Below are 18,914 nucleotides of genomic sequence, written 5' to 3' on the forward strand. Positions count from 1 at the left end.
GCCGAAGGGCCTGTTTCAGTGCTGTATCTCTAATTTAATTTTAATCAATCGGCCTCAATATTTTTGAGTTAGGAAGGATGAAATTAATTAGGGTTTGCACTACTCATCTGGTGACTTGTGTCAGCAGTATGACACGTGTAGGAACAGAATTAGATTCAGTTCTCAGTACCAATGGTCAAATAGCCTACTGACTAGTCCAGGATCATGTAGAAAATGGCCACTTGAATGAGGTACTGGAAGGCTCGATGCCTATGGTACTGTACCTGAGCAAGCAGGCAGTGCCTTCATAAGAGGCTAATTTTCCTCTCCCTAAATCAAGGGTACTGAGGCTAATTGGAATAACTCTACCTATCTTTCCTGCTTAAGATCAGCTGAAGTTTGAATTTAGGAAATTACAGTCTGTATGAACCAGTACCACAGTACAGTGCATTTAACACTAGACCATTAGGGGAGTTTATTACTTTGAAACACTAATAGAATAAGTTGATTTTTAAATGTTCAGTAACACTGAGCAATATGCTTACAAGTGGGTTAAAGTATCATTCCTAAAATTTGAGCTCACGATCCAAGTTGACACTCCAGTGCACTGAGTGCTGCATTGTCCCCAGCCTTCTGTATCAAAGGTTTAGGTTGGTACCAAAGCTCTCATTGCATTTTATCAAAGAAGAGGATGTAATTCAGTATCTTGTCAAAATTCCTCTCAAACAATACCACCAAAAACATTAACTGATAACTGCCACCTTTGATGCCCTAGACCCATTACAACCATTTCTCTCTCTCACCCTGGCCATTTCCCTGGTACGGCCCTAATGTCGCTCCCATAAGTTCAAGGGACACCCACGAACTGATATGGTAGATATTCACCACCAGATCTGGCTGCATCATTATCAAGTCCTGCTCTCTCCTGCTAAAATTGCTCACTATTCTAGAATGCAGAGATAACCCCGGCTTCTTTGCTCTACAGCAAACTATTAAACGCCTCTTCCCTGTCTCCTCCACCAAGAGCGAGGAGCTCATGGACTTCTTTGCCACTAAGACTGAGACTATATGATCAACTGCCTCTGCTGCTTCCCTCCCTTCCCCCAGACAACTGGGCCAAACTTCTTCTAAGGTTCCTCCCCACCATAGCCCTGAACTTGTATCTTTATCTAGTTTTTTTTTTCTCTCTCCCCTCATGTTCCCTCTAATCTCATTTTGTCCATGTGACAGAGACCCATTCCCTGCTTACCTATGACCCTATTCCCACTAAAATGCTGACCACCCAACTTCCCTTTCTAGTTCCCATGTTAGCTGATAATGGATTTCTGTCCTCAGTCACTGTCCCATCTCCTTCAAATTTGCTGATTATCACTCCTCAGAAAAAAAAAACCCTTGACCCCTCTGTCCTGCCAAACCTCTGTCCATCTCCAACCTCCCTTTTCACTCAATTCTTTAAATGTGTTAGCTCCCAAATCCATACGCGTCCTTCTCGGAACACCATGTTTGAATCCCTCCAATTAGGTTTCTGCCCCTGTCACACTACTGAAGTGACTCTTATTAAAGTCACAAATGACATCTTACATGCCTGTGACAAAGGTAAACTATCCTTCCTTGTTCTTCTCAACCTGCCCGTAGTCCTTAATATGGTAGAACACACCATTCTCCTTCAACAACTCTGCACTGTTGTCCAGTTGGGTAGGACCATACTCACCTGGTTCCATTTTTAACTGTCTAATCATCCCAGAGATTTATCTGCAATAGGTTGTCTTACTGCTCCTACATTGTTACCTCTTGTGTTCTCTTGGCCCTCTATTTCTCATCTACATGCTGCCCCTCAGCAACATCATAAGAAAGCACAATGTCAGTTTCCATATGAATGCTGATGACACTGAGCTCTACCTCACCACCTCTTTTACCCCCTCCAATGTCTCTAAATTTTCAGACCACTCATCCAACATCCAGTACTAGCTGAGCAGAAATTTCTTCCAACTAAGTATTGGGAAGACCGAAGCCATTGTCTTTGATCCTTGCCACAAACTCCATTCCCTAACCATCCCTCTCCTGGGCAATTATCTAAGGCTGAACCAGACTGTTTGCAATCTTGATGTCATATTTGATCTCATGATGAGCTTCCAACTACATGCCCCTGCCATCATGAAGAGCATCTATTTTCATCACCGTAACAACGCCTGACTCCCCTCCACCCCCCTGCCTGACTCCCCTCCACCACCCCCCACCCACACCCCCCCCCCCCCCCCACAACCTCCGTTTCAGCTCAGCTACTGAAACACTCATCCATGCCATTGTAAGCTCTAGACATGACTTCTTTCTTTTCTTTTGGGCCTCCTTATCTCGAGAGACAATGGATACGCGCCTGGAGGTGGTCAGTGGTTTGTGAAGCAGCGCCTGGAGTGGCTATAAAGGCCAATTCTGGAGTGACAGGCTCTTCCACAGGTGCTGCAGAGAAATTTGTTTGTTGGGGCTGTTGCACAGTTGGCTCTCCCCTTGCGCCTCTGTCTTTTTTCCTGCCAACTACTAAGTCTCTTCGACTCGCCACAATTTAGCCCTGTCTTTATGGCTGCCCGCCAGCTCTGGCGAATGACTATTTCATTGGATTCATGGCCAGCCTCCCAGGTTCTACCCTCCGTAAACATAAGATCTTCCAGAATTCTCTGCCCACGGCCTGACTCACACTAAGTCCCATTCACCCATTACCTCTGTGATCTCTAACCTACACTGGTTCCAGATTAAGCAATGCCTCAATTTTAAAACCTCATCCTCGCTTACAAATCCCTCATGGTCTTGCCACTTCTAATCTCAGTAACCTCTTCCAGCCCACAACCCTCCTAGATATCTGCGCTCCTCTAACTCTGGCCTCTTCAGCATCCTGGATTAAATCGCTTCACCATTGGTGGCCATGTGTTCACCAGCCTGGGCCTGAAACTATGGAATTTCCTCCCTAAACCCCTCCACCTTGCCACCCTCCTTTAAGGCCTCTTTAAAACCTACCTCTTTGGCCAAGCTTTTGGTCATCTGCCCTCATATCTCCTTATGTGGTTCAATGTTATATTTTTGTTTTATAATGCTCCTGTGAAGCACTTTAGGACAGTTTATTTCATTAAAGGTGCTACATAATTGCAAGTTGTTTTTTAGGATCCTGACGTAGAAAATAACTGCAGTAGTTAATTTTAAAACAAAGCAATTCATTGGATAAGACATTCTTTGAGATGTTTCTGAGGGAAGTTGTAAGATAGAGCAAGTCTTTCTTTAATGATGGAATCATAAAGCATAGAAGGAGCCTATTTGGCCCATTGTGTCTGTGTTACCTCTTTGAAAGGGCTAACCAATTCATTCCATTCCCCTGCTCTATGGCCAAAGCCCTGTAAATTTCTCCTTTTCAAATATATATCCAATTCCCTTTGAAAATGACTATTGATTAGTGCTTTCACCACATTTTCAGGCATTGTATTCCAGATCATAACTCACTGTATAGAAGAAATTCTCCTAATATCCTGCCTAGATTTAACGTCTTTGGTTACTGTGCTGGCTGGTGTAAAATAGCATCAGCTGTCCATGGAATACATACAGATGCACACAGGCCCAGTAAGGTATCTATGTAATTTACATTGTTTCCCTACTTAATAACAGGGTTGCGGATCTCAATTTTAAAATTTGTCTGCGGGAGTCTCACCACTGAATAGCAGCACTGGCCAAGCTACTCACATTGCTTTATATTCCCACCCTTGTTTGCTGTCACTACTGTATCCTGGCAATAGCAAAACCAATAATCTTTAATTGTGGTTTTTTTGTGTGTAGTCCAGTTGCATCCACAATGTATCTCTGTTTGTGAATGCTTCAGGTGATGGCCATAATCACAATACAAGATATAATGTATACAGCTCTAATGAAAAGTCCACACCAGAAACATTCACTTGTCTGTTTCCTCCACAGACGGTGACTGACCTGTTATGTGTGTGTTCCCAGCATTTCTATTTACTTTTCAAATTCCAGCATCTGCCGTTTGGCTATTTTTTTGCTTTTTATTTGTAAGAATAATATTGCTTGGGTTGGAGAAGAAAGAGGCAGCAGATAGTGCAATTGTGAGATCTCTTCCCTACCAATTTGCCTGATACTTATGAACGAACCGTTACTCCACCTAAAATAGAAGCTGTTTTCATTTAACATATGCGAAGGTTTGTATTCATAAGTGGCAACTGTCAGGCGCTAAATCCGTTAAAAGTGTTTTCATTATTCGTTGTACAATTAGATTCTTAAAGCATAGTGTGTAAAATCAATATTTGCATGCAAAAATATGCACATGCCAACAATGAAAATGCAAAAAACGAAAAGGTTGAAGGTAAACATACGTACGTAGTTGACGTAAACAATGAATTGGTTCCTGAGCGATGATGATCTCAAGTCATAAAAATCTTCAACACCTGGAGGCCCAAACAAACATGGCGGCTGACGTCGTGCAACCGTCCCCATGGCAACTGTAAACAGTTGGCTTCTGCGTCTGCGTAGTAAACGGCAGGCTGCAGGACGGTCAGAGGAGCCCAGGTAAGCTGCAGGGATCGAAACAGTGAGAGAAGGGACAGGCAAGCACGACATTGAATCAAAAAAAACCCACATTCATTAGGAAGAGTGAGTACCAGAGGGGAGAAGGAAGGGAGGGAGAGGGAGGGGCACACACACAATAATAGAAGCAACGGTTGCTATGTTGAAGACCTTGCAAAAATTCAACAGCACTCCCTATGTGTATGTGTGAGGAAACAATAGTTACAGTTAGTTAATGCCTATCAAAAAAGGGTTAGGAACAATACGGGAGGATTGAATACAAGTGCCACAGTGGAGGGGCTACATCATGTTAGGCATTTTAGATGATGGTGCTAAGTGTATTGATCTGCTAGGCGGTGTGCTGGTCACAGTAGCTTAAATGTAGCTTGACTTAAGAATTATGGTTAGTTAAAATTAGTCACATTTACCACTTTAATGACTAAAATAAGGCTACTTGATCAGTGTTCCTGGTGCTAATTAATGGAGTATTATACGTTATTGGCAGTAAACAGCTGAGAGTCAAATAGTAAAGATGTGCATATTTTTCAGAGGCTAAACAGTTTATTCTGATCAGACAATCCGTCAAATGTAAAGGTGCCTTTTTATATAAAAATCTTGTCGCCCAACCTCAAAAGTTCAAAACAAAAAGCTTGGGCTGTAATTTGCACATAACCACGCTTCTAAAATTCAATGAATTGCACAAAATCCAGAAAGGAAAAGCTGGTACCCGTAAAAGAAGTCTTAAAGCTATTAGATTGTTGTTAAAAACCCAACTAGTTTAATAAGGTCCTCACAGAAGAGATCCTGCTGTTCTTACCTGGGCTGGCCCATCCAGTTCCACATCAATGTGGTTGACTCTTGACTGTCTGCTGAAGTGGCCTAGCAAGCTGCTCAGTATCAATAGATGACAGTAACAATTCCACATTCTCAATGTTGAGACAAAATACACAATGTGATTCTTTTCCTTTAAGTTGGGGAAATTACTCTTTATCCACACAATTAAAATGTTATATTTAATTAAAATGGTTCTTTATCCTAATAAGAAAGACCAGCATGAACCATGGTTTTAAAAGAAAAGCATCATTTATTATATAACAGACAAAGACAGACCAGGAGTTGAACAACATCTACAGTTCATATATGATTTAGAAGTACTTTAACAACAGAAAAGTGAAAGAACAACCATCTGACTCCAGAATGCATACCCTTGTTAGAGAAAAAGGCCTATATTATACCAGCTCTTCTAAATAGTACTTAGCGTTGAGTCAAGCTTTGAAATTTATTGAGGTCTTATAGATGTCTCAATGGCCATGGGTTCTTATGCAGCATATGTTTTCAGGATCAGGCAGCATTAAAGAAGGTAAAATAAAAATAAAGTGCTGGAAATACTCAGCACGTCTGGCAGCATCTGTGGAGAGAGAAACAGAGTTCATGTTTCAGGTCTATAACCTTCGAGTTCTGATGAAAGGTCACAGACCTGAAACGTTAACTGTGTTTCTCTCTCCACAGATGCTGCTGAGTATTTCCAGCAGTTTCAGTTTTTATTGCTGATATCCAACATCCGCAGTATTTTGCTTTTATTAAAGACAGTGATCTGGAAGAAGCAGTGAGGGAAACACTTCCTTTACATGGACATTATTATGCCTCCTTGATTGGGACCACACCACTGTTCAACAATAGGCTTCCTTAAATACAGCTCAGGTATTGATTTGCACTCTCTTAATCCATTGTTTTTGATGTCGCTCAATCATGCTGCTTTCCGCAGGGTCCAGTCTTTCCTTTCAGGTGTGACACAGTCCTTTTCACTTCAACCTGTTGACAGGTTTCCATGGTGATTAATATTTATTTTATTTCAACCATGAGGTGTGAACAGTACTCCTTTTACTCCAATAGAATAAAAGCAAAATACTGCAGATGCTGGAAATCTGAAATAAAAACAAAAAGTGCTGGAAATAATCAGCATTTGTCGAGAGAGAGGCAGAGTTAATGTTTCAGGTCAGTGACCTTTCATCAGAACCAGAAAATATTTAGTTGACCTGTTCAGGAGTCGAGGGGTCAAAAGCGAGAGGCCATAGATATGAGATTAAATGTAATAGAGTTAGAACAAAGGGCAGGAGAAATCTCTTCACACACACACAGTTGTTAGACTGTGGAATTTTCTTGCAGGGTTAGAAGCCATGTCAAGATTTGAGATTGAATTAGCTAAGTGGATTCAGAAAAGGGAATGAAGGAATATGGATATAGGGTGGGTAAATGTGATTAGAACTATTTGCTTGTGTGGAAGATAAATGCCAACATGGACTGGTTGAGCCAAAATGCCTGCTTTTGTGTAGTAACTTTTATGTATTTATGTATTTTTATGAATAACCAGATTTTTTTATTTGTTTATGGGATGTGGGCATCACTGGCTAGGCCAGCATTTATTGCCCAGCCCTAATTATCCTTGAGAAGGTGGTGGTGAACCATCTTCTTGAAACGCCGCAGTCCATGGGAGGTAGGTACACCCACATTGCCGTTAGGAAGGGAATTCCAGAATTTTGGCCCAACGGCAGTGAAGGAATGGCGATAAAGTTCCAAGTTAGGATGGTGTGTGGCTTGGAGGGGAACTTGCAGGTGGTGGTGTTTCCATACATCTGCTGCCCTTGCCCTTCTAGTTGGTAGAGTTTGGATGTGCTGTCTAAGGAGCCTTGGTGCCTTGCTGCAGTGCATCGTTGGTGGTGGAGGGAGTGAATATTTGTGGATGGGGTGCCAATCAAACGGGCTGCTTTGTCCTGAATGGTGTCGAGCTTCTTGAGTGTTGTTGGAGCTGCACCCATCCAGGCAAGTGGAGAGTATTCCTTCACACTCCTGACCTGTGCCTTGTAGTTGGTGGACAGACTTTGGGGGGGGTCAGGAGGTGAGTTACTCGCCGCAGGATTCCTAGCCTCTGACCTGCTCCTGTAGCCACAGTATTTATGTAGCTAATCCAATTCAGTTTCTGATGAACAGTAACCCCCAGGATGTTCATAGTGGGGGTTCAGCAATCGTAGTGCCATTGAATGTCAAGGGGAGATGGTAGATTCTCTCTTGTTGGAGATGGTCATTGCCTGGCACGTGTGAATTTTAGTTGCCAATTATCAGTCCAAGCCTGGATAATGTCCAGGTCTTGCTGCATTTCTACACAGATTGCTTCAGTATCTGAGCGGTTGCGAATGGTGCTGAACATTGTGAAATCATCAGTGAACATCCCACTTCTGACCTTATGATTGAAGGAATGTCATTAATGAAGCAGCTGAAGATGGTTGGGCCTAGGACACTACCCTGAGGAACTCCTGCAGTGATGTCTTGGAGCTGAGATGATTGACTTCTAACAACCACAACCATTTTCTTTTGTGCTAGGTACAACTCCAACCAGCGGAGAGTTTTCCCCCTGATTCCCATTGATTCTAGTTTTACTACAGCTCCTTGATGCCATATTCAGTCAAATGCTGCCTTGATGTCAAGGGCAGTCTCTCTCACCTCACCTCTGGAGCTCAGTTCTTTTGTCCATGTTTGAACCAAGGCTGTAACGAGGTCAGGAGCTGAGTGGCCCTCGCGGAACCCAAACTGAGCATCAGTGAGCAGGTTATTGCTGAGCAAGTGCCGCTTGATAGCACTGGTGACGACCCCTTCCATCACCTTGCTGATGATCGAGAGTAGACTGATGGGACGGTAATTGGAGGATTAGACTTGTCCTGCTTTTTGTGTCCAGGACATACCTGGGCAATTTTGCACATTTCTGGGTAGATGCCAGTGTTGTAGCTGTACTGGAACAGCTTGCCCCGGGGTGCGGCAAGTTCTGGAGCACAGATCTTCAGTATTATTGCTGGAATATTGTCATAGCCTTGCAGTATCCAGTGCCTTCAGTCGTTTCTTGATATCACACGGAATGAATCAAATTGGCTGAAGTCTGGCATCTGTGATGCTGGAGACTTCAGGAGGAGGCCAAGATGGATCATCCACTTGGCACTTCTGGCTGAAGATTGTTGCAAATGCTTCAGCCTTATCTTTTGCACTGATGTGCTGGGCTCCCCCATCATTGAGGATGGGGATATTTGTGGAGCCACCTCCTCCAGTTAGTTGTTTAATTGTCCACCACCATTCACAACTTGGTGTGGCAGGACTGCAGAGCTTAGATCTGATCCGTTGGTTCTGGGATAGCTTAGCTCTGTCTATCGCATGCTACTTACGCTGTTTGGCACGCCAGTAGTCCTGTGTTATAGCTTCACCAGGTTGACACCTCATTTTGAGGTATGCCTGGTGCTGCTCCTCGCATGCCTTCCTGCACTCTTCATTGAACCAGGGTTGGCCCCCTGGCTTGATAGTAATGGTAGAGTGAGGAATATGCCATGCCATGAGGTTACAGATTGTGGTTGAGTACAATTCTGATGCTGCTGATGGTCCACAGCGCCTCATGGATGTGTTTTGCATTGCTAGATCTGTTCAAAATGTATCCCATTTAGCACGGTGGTAGTGCAACACAACACGATGATGCGTATCCTCAATGTGAAGACGATATTTTGTCTCCACAAGGACTGTGCAATGGTCACTCCTACCAATACTGTCAAGAACAAATGCATCTGCAGCAGGCAGATTGGTGAGGACGAGGTCAAGTATATTTTTCCCTCTTGTTGGTTTCCTCACCACCTGCCACAGATCCAGTCTAGCAGCTATTTCCTTTAGGACTCGGCCAGCTCGGTCAGTAGTGGTGCTACTGAGCCACTTAAGGTGATGGACATTGAAGTCCCTCACCCAGAGTGGGGGACTTGGAGGTGCAGGGCAAGGCTAGAATACTTAATCAGTACTTTGTATGGGTGTTTACTAAGGAAGAAGATGCTGACAAAATATCAGTAGAAGCAAACATTGTAGAGATAATGGATGGGGTAAAAATTGACTGGATGTACTGGAAAGGCTGGCTATGCTTAGAGTGGATAAGTTGCCTGGTCCGGATGCCTTCAATCCAGGTTGCTAAAGGAAGTGAGGATGGAGATAGCAGAAGGGCTTACCATAATCTTCAAATCTTCCCTAAATACAGGGAAGGTGCCAGAGGATTGGAGAGTGGCATATGTCACACCCTTGTTCAAGAAAACGAGTAAAGACAGACCTAGTAACTACAAGCCTGGCAGTTTAACATCAGTTGTGGGTAAAGCTTTAGAAACAATAAGCAGCGAAAAAGTCAACAGACACTTGGATAGATTTAAATTAATTGAGGATAGCCAGCACAGATCATGCTTGACTAGTTTAATTTAATTTTTTTATTAAGTAACAGAGAAAGTTGATGAAGGGAATGCATTGGATGTTGACTATATGGATTTTAAGAAAGCGTTTGACAAAGTACCAAATAAAAGGCTGGTTGACAAAATTGAGGCTCAAGGAATAGAAGGATCAATGTCAGCTTGGATAAAAATTGGCTTAAGTACAGGAAACAGCGAGCCATGGCAAATGGTTACTTTTCAGACTGGAGGATGGTAAACAGTGGTGTTCCCCGTGGGTCAGTGCTGGGACCACTGCTTTTTTTGCTATATGTAAATGACTTGGATATTGGAATACAGAGTAAAATTTAAAAATTTTCCAATGATACCAAAGTTTAACAAGTGGTAGTCTGTGAGAATGATACAAATCGACTGCAACATAGCATAGATAGCTAACAGAATGGGCAAACAAGTGGCAGATGGAATTTAATACAGAAAAGAAGTGTGAGGTGATGCAATTTGGCAGTAGGGATAGGGAGAGACAATATAGACTTAATGGCACAGTTCTAAAGAGTGTGCAAAGAATGAAGGACCTGGGAGTTCATGTGCATAGATCTTTGAAGGTGGCAGGACATATTGTAAAGTGGTGAACAAAATATATAGAGTCTTGAGCTTCATAAATAGAGGTAGTGAGTACAAAAGCAGGGAGGTTATGCTGAACCTTTATAAAGCTTTGATTAGGCCACAACTAGAGTATTGCATCCAGTTCTGGTCACTACACTTGAGGAAGGATGTGAGGGTCCTTGAGAAAGTGCAGAGGAGATTTACCGGAATGGTTCTAGGGATGAATGATTTTAGCTACAAGGTTAAGTTGGAGAAGCTGTTCCCCTTTGAGATTGAGTGGAGATTTGATAGAGGTGTACAGATTATGACAGATTTAGATAAGGTAAACAAGGAAAAACTGCTCCTATTAGCTGATGGTACAGGGATTAGCGGGCACAGATTTACGGTTTTGGGCAAGAGGTGGAGAGGGGAATGGGAAGAAGAACTCTTTTATGCAGTGAGTGGTAATGACCTGGAACTCGCTGCCTACGAAGGTGGTGGAAGCAGAGATGATCAATAATTTCAAAAGGAAACTGGATGGGCACTTGAAGGAAATAAACTTACAGGGCTATGGGGATAAAGTAAAAGGAATGGGACTGACTGGATTGCTGTGCAGAACATTGACTTGATGGGCCAAATGGCCTATTTCTGTGCAGCAATGACTCTATGACTCAATGCATGCATCAAGGTAATGCCATTAAAACCACCCAAACGTCCTCTGACAGTCTTTAACAGGTATAGTCTCACATACAGTACCCCTTGACTGGGAAGTTTCTATTACACTATGCAGTAAAGTGTGGCTACCCGACCCGAACCCGACCAGACCCAGTCAGGTTTGAGTTGGGTTGGGTCTCTCTTCCGGGTCCAGCATTCGGGCTTGGGTTGGGTCAGGCTGGATGTGGACAGTGCTGTCTTGCTCTGGGAAGTAATCTTCAAATGAACATTCAGGACGTCAAAGCGGAAAGCATGCAGTCCGGACTCCCCACTCTGCAGTAAAGCCTGGCTACCCAACCAAACCCGACTACATTTGTTGGGTTCGGGTCGGGTCAGGTATTTAAAAAAATTAAAGGACTCTGGCCCGGCTCGGCTGTTGTCGGGTTGGGCCAGGGTTGGGTTTTAATTTTATACCTGCGCCAGGCTTTACTATGCAGGTTCTTCAGTTGATGATCTTCTCCAAACTCAGCTTTGTACTTTATACCGTAACATATTTAAGAACACAGATCATAGTAGAATATCATTCATTTCTGCAACATTATTCCTGTTTATTAACAGCTCTTTTACTGTGCTTTGCAGGGTCATTATTATGTAACATTGCATCGAAAAGCAAGTGTTTAAAACAATGTATTGAAACATTGTATATAGGGCTGTTATGGAGAAAGCTAAATTGGTATACACATTGGTTTAAAGGGAGCATTAAGCTATGATTTGCATGTAAGACTTTATAATCATTGAAATAAATAGTACAAGCAGAGGTAAGAAATATAAAGCAGTCTTCTTTTCTGCATCTGTGCATTTTCCAATCCCATTTGTTATGTAGGTTTGAAAGTGTTCGCACCCTTGTGTGAAAGTGTTACAGTTTCTGCAATGTTCAGTCATGTGTGAACTGCTTTTATCCTGATGGTGTATTTAATATTTTGACAGTGAGAGTGGCTTGACTAGTACCAGTCACAAGAGGAACATTTTCCTCCACATAATTTGCACAAGCATCCATTTCTAGTATGTGAATTCAGAATAAGGCACAAATGTTTATTGCCCAGACTCCAGCTCAATACAGTGAAGAAAATTAGCAAATTAATTCATGCTAATTTTGTAATTGTGTCCCATTTTAAAAAGATGACGAGCTGTATTGGTTATAATCTGTTGTCGTTGTTAGGGTCTGGTCTGAGTATGACTTCATCACTTGCGGAATGTGCAATGTAATTAATTAAATACAGTCAACTGATAATTTATAGCTGTTTTTGCACAAGGACTAAAATTAACCAACAATTTGAATTAAAAAGCATAAATAACACTTCAAACTGGTAATTTAGTTCTAAATGTTTCAATTATCAGATAATTTGAATTAAGCAACTGTTACGACCGAGGCTGGAGGCGTGCACCATCTTTCTCTAGTTTCACTTCTCCACAGGTCACAACATATATTTAAATGTTTACGCAGTTACAGATACGACCAATTATATACTCGATTTTTATTTCAGAATAAAATCCACCAACCAGGTTTCTTTAATAAACAGTAAAATCATCAGGTTGTTATAAAACAATAAGTATTCAGTAAAGATGCAAAGCATTAACACACAGATTGAAATATGAAAGTTCCCTTCTACCTTGGTCCAACACACGCACACCGGTTAAAGAAAAATAAGGAAGTTTGCTCTGCAGAGATCTCTTTACAAAAAAGACAAAACAAAACTTTGGCCAAATACTTGCTAATTCTTGAAGGAAAAGGAGAAGATATGGAATGATACCAGTTGTCCCTTTATTCTGGCCTGCCAAATATGTGTAGGTAGCTGTCACTGGGATCTTTTTGGAGCAGTTCTCTTCAGGCGACGTTGAGGCTTAGTCTGGCAGGCTTTCCAGGAGAAATGCGGCATCAGGGGTTTCAGCTCACACTGGATTCACAGGGTTTCTCAGAGAGGTGGAGAAAGGATGAGCTGGTTGCTTCTCTCTTAGCAGGCTTTCCCCCAACTGACTCAAAACAATATCCAAAACGAAACCAACTCTTGACCACCATAAATCTTGACATGTCACTTTTCCGTAAAGAACTCCCTGTAGTCACCAAGGCTGTTGCTGTTTACTTAGCTGAAGACATGTGACTTCCAGTAAGTGTGTTTTCTAAAGCAAGTCCCAATGTCCTTCCAGTGACCATTTAAAAAAAAAACCCAAGTCCAGCAACAATGTAATCTCTTCAGTCCTCCAAAGGAATCCATTTCCACAATTTTAAAACATGGGTCCTCACAAAATATTTTAAAAATGGAAGTACTTTCACGACACAACTTAAAATTAAAAGTAGATTCTATGTAGTATGACTTGCTTTCATTGAATTTTCCCCTAACAATTAGTCGAATTAGTGTAGTTAGTCCATTGGTGAAATATACATTAGAATTTGCAAATTTGTATTAACGCTGTTAAAAAGTAAGCCTAATGTCTAGACTGCTGTTTTCCACATGGTAATAAGTGGGTGTAGTATGAGTATAGGCCTCAAAGTGTGAAATGGAGATGGCTAATGAAAGACCGAAATTGCAAGTCATGGCAAAAGAATGTTAAGTACAAATTAAAAATAAGACAGATTGAAAATAATAGGCAACAGCAATAATATAAAAATGGAAGGAAAAGAGAAACTAAGAACAGAGATACTAGAAAAACAGCAATCTTTTGCAAATTAATCTTTACTTCCTGGTTCCTCCAGGACAATCCTGGAGGGTTGGCAACCCTCATGTAACGCTAACACATAGTGTGTAATACTATCGGAGATATTGTAACAAGATAGCACACAAGATTACCAAAGACAGCGAAACTGACACGTTCAATCCCTCATAGTTAAACAGTTAACTGCAGCCAAACCTGGATTCATCGCACAAGATGAAACTGACTGACGATCTGTTGGGATCAGCAATTGCAGGGCATATCTTCTAGTCAACATTTGTACCGGTTACCTGCTGAATAAACATTCTGGGCCATTTCTAAACACAGGTAAAAAAATTTCTTTCTTTTCATTATGTTGATTTTAGTGTTCTTTTTGTTTTGGGAGGGGAAAGATTAGTTCAGCTACAGACTAATATACCAGGACCGTCACCAATTTGCTATCAGGAAACTCACCTTTGGTTAGTTGGGTGAGTCATTGTGCATAATGATTTCCCCAATCTCATTTAAGATATTCCACCAATGTGAAATGCATTATCAACACAACAAAGAGCTGATGACACTGGCAGCAGGTTGGAATGATAAACAGGCATCAATGGGGGACTGAGTTAATTAATAAACAGAGGTGTGGCAGGGCACCTCAAACCTGTGGAATGCGCATCCAGTGACATGTGGGAACTCCAGGACAAATTCCATGTCCTGGACAACAACACGTGCAGGAAGTATCATCAGCCGGAGGAGCTCAAGCTCTGTGTTTTGGAGCTTGAGCCACAGCTGACATCATTGCAGTCTGTTCGCGAGGATGAGTGTTTCATGGATAGTATGTTTCAGGAAGTGGTCACCCTGCAGCTTAAGGGAGTGCAGACAGAGAGGGAATGGGTGACTGCCAGATAGGCAAAAAAGAGCAGGCAGGTAGTTCAGGATACCCGTGAGAGCATCTTGCTCTGTAAAAAGTATTTGGTTCTGAATACTGATGGGGGAGAGGATTCTGTACCTGGGAACCCTGGGAAGTGCAACCAGAGCCAAAACCATAGCACCATGGGTGGCTCAGCTAAATGGGGAGGGAGGAGAAAGGTCAAGAGAGTGATAGTTGTAGGGCATTCTATAATTAGGGGAGCAGACAGGTGGTAGCAGACCTGATTTCAGGATGGTACGTTGCCTCCCTGGTGTCAGGTTCAAGGATATCACTGAGCAGTTACAGAACATTCTGGAGGAGAACGGTGAACAGCCAAAGGCCATGGTCCATATCGTTACAAATTACATAGGTAGAAAAAGGGTTGAGGCCCTGCAAGCAAATTTTAAAGAGTTAGGAAAGAGATTAAGAAGCAGGACCAAAAAGGTAGTAATCTCGGGATTATTCCTGATACTGTGCATTAGTGATTACAGAAATAGGAAGATAGAGCAGATGAATGTGTGGCTGGAGAAATGGTGCAGGAGGGAGGGTGGAATTCTGGATTTAGTTTTCGGGAATGAAGTTGGGCAGTTGGAAGGAATATCAGTGGGAGAGCACTTTTGTGGTAGTGATTATAATTCAGTTAGATTCAGCATAGCTATGGAAAAGGGCAAAGATAAAATGGGAGTAAAGGTTCTAAATTGGGGGAAGGCCAATTTTACTAGGCTGAAAAGCAATTTAGCAAAAATGGACTGGAAACAGCTACTTGCAGGTAAATTGGTGTCAGAGCAATGGGAGGCATTCAAGAAGGAGAATCAAGATGTTCAGGGTAAATATGTTCCCACAAAAAAAAGGGTGGGACAGCCAAATCTAGAGCACCCGGATTACAAGGTGCATAGAGGCAAAAAAGGGAAGCTTATGTCAGACACTGAGGGTAAGATTTTTATTTGTTTGAGAAGGTGAGATCAGGGGCGGGCAGTCACTTAAACACATTTCACGAGTCGGCATGCCTGTTTCCCAACATGAAACCAGTTCAAAAGGCTGCGATGGGTGCCAGAAGAGTCAATCTGCCCAAACTGCTTAAATGGCTGGTTAAGCCTCTTAACCAGGTTGCTGTCAGATTGTTAATGACCAGTTTGGAATTTTCTTTTTTAAGGTGTGGGATCCACACAGGGTTCCAACCAAGACAAGGAACAGGAGGCGGTGATACAACGGGGAGTGAACTGGAATGGCTGGACCACAGCAAAAGAGGCACCATTGAAGAGGGAAGGCTCAGAGAAGGCTCTCATTCACAGGAAAACAGTTGTGCTCAGTGAGAAGAATTATTTTTGATATCTCTACACTCTTGAGAAAGGAATTTTGGGGGGCAGCTTTGGGGCAGGGTGGGGATGCAGACGGGTCCTTCTGCTTACGGGTTTCAGCGGTTCATGGCAGGGGTTCAATTCCAATGGAAAGGAAGGACATAGGAGGAAATGGGATCAAGTTGCTTGGTCCAACCAGCAATGAGGAGCAGCATCTCAGGAGCAGAGGCACAACCCTGGGCAACAGCGGTGCAGGGCTGAGGAACAAGGGCAGGAAGGTAACGGAGCTGATATCCTCAGTATGGGATCCACTGCCAAAGGAGAAGCTGACCTATGCTTCTAGGTCATCAAGGCTGCTGAGTGCACATCTCTCCCATGGTCAAGGGTACTCTATGCATCCTCAGGATGCCTCCCTCTTTTGCATTCTGATGACTGCTGACCTGGAAGCAGGCCGTCTGGGTCTGTCTTTGGACTTACCTTTCCAGACCTGAAAAAGTCATTGAATCGTTTCCTGCACTGCACGCAGTTCCTCCTCACCACTCCTTTGCTGTTGACCTCATGAGCCACCTTCAGCCATGCCCTCTTGGCATGCCTTGCAGGCTTTCTGGCAGGGAACAAGATATTTTTTCACTCAGTCACCACCTTCAGCAGCACCTCCAGTAAGATGTCAGAAGAATGGGGGCTGCCCTGGCATAGGGGACCTCCCTTCCCACTGCCCTTTGCACTGCTCCTCTTTCCATGCTTTGGAAGAACAGCAACCTCAGCAATGGCTGCCACCGTCCTTTAAATTGGGCCTGCTGCTACCTTTGTCCTGCTTCCTTCCCACATCTGCCACCACTGATTGGTCAGCGAATGTGACTCTGGGCCAATTAACACTTATACGTACTAAAATCGCGACTTGTGCGCATTGCTGCAACAGTGTGGGGCTGGGACCCAGGAGTGACAGTGGCATCAGGGTTCCAACCTCAGAATGGATATCCCGCCCCGAGAGCTTAATACTGCAGAAAGCCTAGAAGAGTATAGAATGTGTAGGGGTGAAATTAAAAGGGAAATTAAGAAAGCAAAGAGAGGGTATGAAAAACTGCTGGCAAATAAAATCAGGGAAAATGCAAAGATGTTTTATTAGTGCATTAAGAGCAAAAGAATAACTAAGGAAAGAATAGGGCCTATTAGGGATCAAAAAGGTAACCTGTGTATGGAGGCAGAGGATGTGGGTAAGGTTCTTCATGAAAATTTTGTGGCTGTCTTCACAAAAGATGGAGCCAGTGATGACATCATAGTTAAGAAGGAAGGGTGTAAAATATTGATTGGAATAAACATTGTTCGAGTGGAAGTATCAAAGGTTTTGACGTCTTTGAAAGTAGATAAATCGCCAGGCCCAGATGCGGGGTTTTAGTTACAAGGTTAGGTTGGAAAAGCTGGGGTTGTTCTCCTTAGAGCAAAGGAGATTTAATAGAGGTTTACAAGATGATGACAAGCTTAGATAAGTTAGACAAGGAAAAATTGTTCTCATTAATTAATGGTACAAGGACTAGGGGACACAGATTGAAGGTTTTGGGCAAGAGAAGCAGGGGGAATATCAGGAAGGACTTTTTTTTTGCACAGAGGGTGGTAATGGCCTGGAACTCACTGTCCACAAGGGTGGTGGAAGCAGAGACAATCTATGACTTCAAAAGGAAATTGGATGGCCACTTGAAGGAAATAAACTTGGAAGGGATCGAGCGGGGGAGTGGGGCTGACTGAATAGCTCCGTGGAGAGTCGTCATGGACTTGACTGGCCAAATGGCCTCCTTCTGTGCCGTAAATGACTCTATGAGTCTAGAAATATATCCCAGGTTGTTAAAAGAAGCAAGGGAGGAAATTGTGAAGTCTCTGACCATCATATTTCAATCCTTCCTGGCTACAGGAGTAATGCCAGAGGTTTGGAGGACTGCCAACATTGTACTGTGGTTTAAAAAGAGAGGAAGGGATAATCTGAGTAATTATAGGCTATTAGTTTAACTTTGGTTGTGGGCAAATTATTGGAATCAGTTCTGAGGGATTGTATAAACCTTCATTTAGAAAGGCATAGATTAATTAAGGAAAGTCAGCATGGATTTGTTAAAGGAAGGTCATTACTAACTTGATAGAATTTTTTGAGGAGGTGACAAGTAGGGTTGATGAGGGCAGTGCGGTGGTCTACATGGATTTTAGCAAGGTTTTTGATAAGGTCCACATGACAGGTTGGTCAAAAAAGTGAAAGACCTTGGGATCCAAGGGAGAGTGGCCAATTGGATCCAAAATTGGCTCAGTGGCAGGAAGCAAAGGGTAATGGTTAACCAGTGTTTTTGCTACTGGAAGGCTGTTACCAGTGGGGTTGTCCACAAGGCTCAGTACTTGGACCCTTGCTTTTTGTAGTTTATATTAATGAGTTAGACTCAAATGTAGGGGGCAAGATAAAGAAGTTTGCAGATGTTATAAAAATTGTCTGTGTGGTTGATAGTGAAGAGGAAAGCTTTAGACTGCAGGAAAATATAGTTGGTCTGGTTAGCTGGACAGAAACATGGAAAATGGAGCTCAATCTGGAGAAGTGTAGGGTAATGCAATTTGGGACGTGCAACAAGGCAAGGGAGTACACTATAAATAGGAGGATACTGAGTAGTGAATGTCTGTAGACCCTTAAAGGTAGCAGGACAGATCAATAGTTGGTTAAGAAGGTATATGGCATGCTTTCCTTTATTAGCTGAGGAATAGAATATAAGAGCAGGCTGATTATGCTAGAAGTGTATATAACATTAGTTAGACCACAATCTGAGTATTGTGTACAGTTCTGATCACCACATTACATGAATTATGTGATTGCACTGGACAGGGTGCAGAGGAGATTTACGAGGATGTTGCCAGGGCTGGAAGATTGTCATTAGGAAAAATTTAATAGGCTGGAGTTGTTTCCCTTGGAACAGAGGAGACTAAGGGGTGACTTAATTGAGGTATATAAAACTATGAGGGGCCTATATAAAGTAAATAGAGATG

General features: G+C 42.7%; 2 protein-coding genes across 2 annotated transcripts in view; one reads left to right on the plus strand and one right to left on the minus strand.

The window, feature by feature from the left end:
- The window catches only part of tada3l (transcriptional adaptor 3 (NGG1 homolog, yeast)-like), a 52,740-nt gene extending 48,370 nt beyond the window's left edge, over nt 1-4,370 (minus strand). Inside the window, exon 1 of the mRNA XM_068051953.1 lies at nt 4,351-4,370. The gene's annotated coding sequence lies outside the window, so the exon portion shown is untranslated. The remainder of the gene's footprint in view (nt 1-4,350) is intronic.
- Nucleotides 4,371-13,963: 9,593 nt separating this feature from the next.
- The window catches only part of ttll3 (tubulin tyrosine ligase-like family, member 3), an 83,182-nt gene continuing 78,231 nt past the window's right edge, over nt 13,964-18,914 (plus strand). Inside the window, exons 1-2 of the mRNA XM_068051946.1 lie at nt 13,964-14,039; nt 15,758-15,913. The gene's annotated coding sequence lies outside the window, so the exon portion shown is untranslated. The remainder of the gene's footprint in view (nt 14,040-15,757; nt 15,914-18,914) is intronic.

Source organism: Heterodontus francisci, chromosome 19 (genome assembly GCF_036365525.1).
Source record: "Heterodontus francisci isolate sHetFra1 chromosome 19, sHetFra1.hap1, whole genome shotgun sequence".
In the NCBI taxonomy this organism is placed as follows: domain Eukaryota; kingdom Metazoa; phylum Chordata; class Chondrichthyes; order Heterodontiformes; family Heterodontidae; genus Heterodontus; species Heterodontus francisci.